This window comes from Lolium rigidum, chromosome 1 (genome assembly GCF_022539505.1).
Source record: "Lolium rigidum isolate FL_2022 chromosome 1, APGP_CSIRO_Lrig_0.1, whole genome shotgun sequence".
NCBI lineage: Eukaryota > Viridiplantae > Streptophyta > Magnoliopsida > Poales > Poaceae > Lolium > Lolium rigidum.
In genome coordinates this window covers 107,175,302-107,181,266 of record NC_061508.1, presented here as the reverse complement: position 1 = coordinate 107,181,266, position 5,965 = coordinate 107,175,302, and positions in this window count along the sequence as shown.

Genomic DNA, 5,965 nt, shown 5'->3' with positions numbered 1-5,965 from the left:
TTCGAGCTCGATAACCCAAATACAACTTGGGCCGACAACGACCCTCGGTGGGACGTCATTTGGACCGAGACAACCTCCGACGACGAGTAGATCGACTAGACTAGTTGTTTATCTATTTTATTGTATTTTCAATAAAGTCGTTGTGGCGTACGCCGATGATGAGAAAAGTTTCCCGCCGGATTACATGTGGAATTAAAGTACAGTAACTCAACTGAAAATTAATTAAGATACATGGCCAGATAGTACTCGTGCCTAGCCCTATAGTACTCGTGCCTAGCTCAACTGAAAATTAATTAAGATACATGGCCAGATTCGACTGTTCGAGTCATTCAGTCATACTCGTGCCTAGCCCTATAGTACTCGCCACTTTAGTCGTCGTAGTCACCGTCATCATCGTCGCTGGCATCGGGGTCGCGGTAGTCAAACCTCGGCGGGAGAGCACGCGTGGGCTGGGACTGAGGGTAGCGCAGGCGGGGGCCACGGTGGGCCATGACGCCCTGGAGAGTTCGGTCGCGCCACCACAGCCGACGGCCGGCCTCGTTGAAGTTCGAAGGAGGCGGGCCGCCGTCCTCGTGCTCGGCGAGCGCCCTCTCACGCCGATTGATGAAGAAGCTCTCCCAAGTCGGGCTGTAGTCGGGATGCCACTCGGGGATTCCTCCGCTGCTCCGGCGTGAGCTCGAAGTAGTAGTGGTTCGTGATGGCCATCTCGCGCGCCACACCTAGAGGGACAGGAGGGACCGGTACCCCTCCGACGCTCGAGCAACCAGCCCGGTAGGGACGCGGTAGCCCGGCGGGCGAGGGGTAGTTCGACGCGCAAAGCGCCTCCGCCTCCCGGAGGGTTAGAGATACGATGGAAGCCATGTGACCCGGTGATGAGGTTTGCAGATATGAGTCTAGATGTGATATGTAAATGGAGGCCAAGCCAACATATATATAGTGAAAAAATGGCGGGAGGACGGAGGCGGGAAGCAGTGGAAAGCGCGGGAAGAAAAATAGGCGGGAACACAGGTGGCGCCAAAAGCTGTCGGTGGGATAAGGACGTGTGGGTAACCATTAGTCCCGGCTGGTGGGTACAACCGGGACTAAAGATCCTTTTTGTGTCATCTAACAAAACTGTCGGTGGGATAAGGACGTGTGGGTAACCTTTAGTCCCGGCTGGTGGGTACAACCGGGACTAAAGATGTCGGCAGGATAAGAACGCATGGGTGGACGCACCTGCTCGATGAGATAAAGCATGTAGCGCACGACGCCCTGTCGAAGGAACAAGACAAAGTAGAAGAGGTGCCGTGCCTATAAAAGGAGCATCGATACGCCTTGCCAAGCCCCTGAACGACTACATCTCATCTAACAGTGTTGGGGAAAGGGTTGGGAAATCTCCCGTGGGGCATCTCCACTTCTAATATCTTACATACAGTTACATGATTACACAAAAATAAATGGGAAATTGATTGCCATGTTGAGATACTCATTTGTGCCATGAACATTCTTCAATTAACTTGATGATGGAGCATCTTCATCATTTAATTAATCTTCTTCGGCCGTAACCATGGAGCATCTTCATCATTTAACTTGATGCTTGGATCAATGTTCACTCGAAGGGTGGAATTTCATCAAACTGATTATAATCTTCCGACATGTCTCGTCTTGTCCTCCACTCCCACGATGTTTCTTTTCCCGTAAAGAACTATGTGGCGCTTTGGCTCATCGTTTGATGTATTTGTTTCCTTATGTTTCCTTTTTCTTGGTTTGGTAGACATATCCTTCACATAGAAAACCTGGGCCACATCCTTGGCTAGGACGAATGGTTCGTCTCTATACCCAAGATTGTTGAGATCCACTTGTTGTCATTCCATACAACTTGTCTACCCGAACCCCGCCTCCTGTTTTCTTGACCCATTTGCACCTAAACAAAGGGACCTTAAAAGAAGGTCCATAGTCAAGTTCCCATATATCCTCTATGTAACCATAATATGTGTCATTTGGGCCTTCATTCATTATTGCATCAAACCGGACACCACTGTTTTGGTTGGTGCTCTTTTTATCTTGGGCGATCGTGTAAAATGTATTCCCATTTATCTCGTACCCTTGGAAAGTCACTACGAGTCGAAGATGGTGTCTGGGCCAGCAAGTACAACTGATCTTCAATATGTTTGTTATTCAGGAGATGTTTTTGCAACCAACCGCCGAAAGTCGACATGTGTTCACGTCTAATCCAATCGTTCGACTGCCCCGGGTTCTGGGAGCGTAGAAAGTTCTTGTGGTCACCGATATACGGAGCCACCAAGGTGGAACTTTGTAGGACTGTGTAGTGTGCTTGAGTCAAAGAAATCCCGTCCCTACATATCATTGATTTCCTTCCTAGCGTGCCTTTTCCACTTAGTCTCCCTTCATGCCGCGATTCAGGAACACCAATCGGCTTAAGGTCGGGAATAAAGTCAACACAGAATTCAATGACCTCCTCTGTTCCATAGCCCTTGGAGATGCTTCCTTCTGGCCTAGCACGATTATGAACATATTTCTTCAAGACTCCCATGAACCTCTCGAAGGGGAACATATTGTGTAGAAACACAGGACCGAGAATGGAAATCTCATCGACCAGGTGAACGAGGAGATGTGTCATAATATTGAAGAAGGATGGTGGGAACACCAGCTCAAAACTAACGAGACATTGGACCACATCATTCCGCAACCTCGGTAGAATTTCTGGATTTATTACCTTCTGAGAAATTGCATTGAGGAATGCACATAGCTTCACAATGGGCGAGTCGAACATTTTCCGGTAGAAGCCCCCTCAATGCAATCGGAAGCAACTGTGTCATTATCACGTGACGAGTCATGAGACTTCAAGTTCTGGAATGTTTTCTTCTCCATATTTATTATTCCCTTTATATTGGAGGAGAAGCCGGACGGGACCTTGATATCTGCTAAGACATTCAAAAAATATTTCCTTCTCTCGCTTTTGTAAGAGCGTAGCTGGATAAATGACGTCCTTTAACTCTCTCATGCAGCTTTTTGGGGTCTTTCCAACGTTGTTGGTCCTCCCGTGCTTCTGGTGTATCTTTTGTCTTCCCGTACACACCCAGAAAGCCTAGCAGGTTCACGCAAAGATTCTTCGTCACGTGCATCACATCGATTGAAGAGCGAACCTCTAAGACTTCCCAATAGGGTAGATCCCAAAATATAGATTTCTTCTTCCACATGGGCGCGTGTCCGGCATCGTCATTCGGAACAGACCGTCCGCCAGGACCCTTTCCAAATATTACATCTAGATCCTTGACCATACCAAATATATCAACACCATCACGATGGGGAGGCTTCCTCCGGTGATCAGCCTCACCGTTGTAATGCTTGCCTTTCTTTCTTACGGGATGGGTAAGCCTAAGAAATCGACGATGCCCCAGTGTACACGACCTTCCGACCTTTTTCCAAATAATCACCTTCGAGCTCATGTAAACGAGTGTGTGCATGCATTGTATCCCTTGTTTGACTGTCCTGAAATGTTACCAAGAGCAGGACAGTCATTGATGGTTACGAAAAGCATCGCTCTTAGGTCAAATTCCTCCTGCTTGTGCTCGTCCCACACACGTACACCTGCTAGGGAACACATCTGTAGAAGTTCTTCGACTAATGGCTTCAGGTACACATCAAATTCGTTCCCGGGTTGCTTCGGGCCTTGTATGAGCACTGGCATCATAATGAACTTCCGCTTCATGCACAACCAAGGAGGAAGGTTATATATACAAAGAGTCACGAGGCCGGGTGCTATGGCTGCAGCCTACGCTCTCCAAAAGGATTCATGCCATCTGTACTGAGACCAAACCGTAAGTTCCTTGCATCCCGTGCAAAGTTTGGGAACTCTCTATCGATTTTTCTCCATTGGGAGCCATCAGCAGGGTGCCTCAACATCACGTCTTTCTTACGGTCTTCTTTGTGCCATCGCAACAACCTAGCATGCTCTTTATTTCTGAACAAGCGTTTCAGCCGTGGTATTATAGGAGCATACCACATAACCTTGGCAGGAACCCTCTTCTCGGGGCGCTCGCCCTCAACATCACCAGGGTCATCTCGTCCGATCTTATACCGCAATGCGAGTGCACACCGGACATGCATCCAAATTCTCGTACTCATCGCGGTAGAGGATGCGATCATTAATGCATGCATGTATCTTTTGCACATCTAATCCTAGAGGGCGGACAATCTTCTTCGCTTCGTACGTACCGGCGGGCAATTCGTTACCCCTTGGAAGCTTCCTCTTAATTATTGTCGACAACTTTCCAAATCCCGAGTCGGTGACACCGTTCTCTCGCCTTCCATTGCAACAATTCCAGTAGTGCTGCCTAGCTTTTTATGGCCATCTTCGCAAGTTGGGTATAAAAATTTGTTGTGATCTTCTATCATCTTGTCGAAGGCCAACCTTTCCTTTTCAGTTTCACATTCTCTCCTTGCATCGGCAATGGCCCGGCCAAGATCATCATCGGCAGGCTCATCCGGTGCCTCTTGATCTTCTACTTCATTGTCTTCATTGCCTTCTGCAGTATCATCGTATTCGGGGAAATTGGGATAACCGTCATCATCCTCTTCCTCTTCGTCATTGTCTTCCATCATAACCCCTCTTTCTCCGTGCTTGGTCCAACAATAGTAACTGGGCATGAAACCGGATCGCAGAAGGTGGCTGTGAATGAGACTAGAGTGAGCGTAATTTACGGTATTCTTGCAGTCCATACATGGACAATACATGAAGCCACCATGTTTGTTTGCCTCCGCCACGGCCATAAAATTATCCAGGCCCGCAGTGAACTCGTCAAACCGTCGGTCAATGTACATCCATTGCCGATTCATCTGCATGATATAATTAAGCTGATCAAAACCATTACAGAACATCACGATGTATATATACACATGCATTTTATCAATTGAAGATGAAAAGGATAAAGTCGTTAACCTCGATGAAGAAGAAAAAAGCAAGTTAAGTGTGGCTTGATTTGTGTAAACTCAAGTGGCAAATCCTCTTAAGCATTTCATCGAACACCTCTTGTGCATGTGAAGAAGAGAGGAAAGCAATACACCCCTCTTGTGAAGATAGTGAAAAAATGGCTAAGTGTGGCTCACACTTGGGCAGGGGCAAGGTTATATAGCCGGAGGGGGCCTTTGGACCCGGTTTGTCATACAAATCGGGACTAAAGGGTTCCCCGAGCTGACACGGCCTGCCGCGCCCTGCGGGTGGACCCTTTGGACCCGGTTTGTATGACAAACCGGGTCCAAAGGCCGCTACAGGACAGGCGCCAGCGGGTGGGGTCGTCCTGCGCAGAAACGAACCGGGTCCAATGGGGGCATTGGACCCGGTTTGGTTCAGCAGTGGGACATTTGCTTGGGACCAAAGGCCTCTTCTCCACTAGTGTTATACATGTCAAGTGGAGCTATCAGGTATGATTGCAGACGGTCTCGTTCAGGTTGTGCCTTGTATCAACATGACATAGCTGCTCCCATTTTATTTTTTTTGAAACCTAGCTGTACAGTGAGTTGCCTCACTGTGTATATTTTTATTGATTTTTGTTTAAGGAGTATCTAGCATATATACAACAGAACAAAGTGCTGGAGAAAAGCACTTAAAGAAAGTAAAAAAGCTAAGCTATGCATAGTAGGAGCTGCTCCCATTTTTGTTCCTTGTAATTTCTACGAATCCATACATAGTAGGAGCCATCAGCATAATCCTGACATGCATCGCAGATACATAAGCACTCGTTAGCACGGTCATTATTTTGATCGGAGCATCATCATGATAGGGTGGTGATAGCACCGAGCAGAAGGTCTCGCGCGCGCGCTGCTGACATCGAAAACAATGATGCCACCTTCAAGGGGCAGGAAGTGGAGACGCCCACACACCCATGTTGTCCTCCGCGGTGCACGCGGGAGGCTGATTCGCACTAAGCCTCCAGCATGGCGGGGTGCCGAGGACAAAGACCTC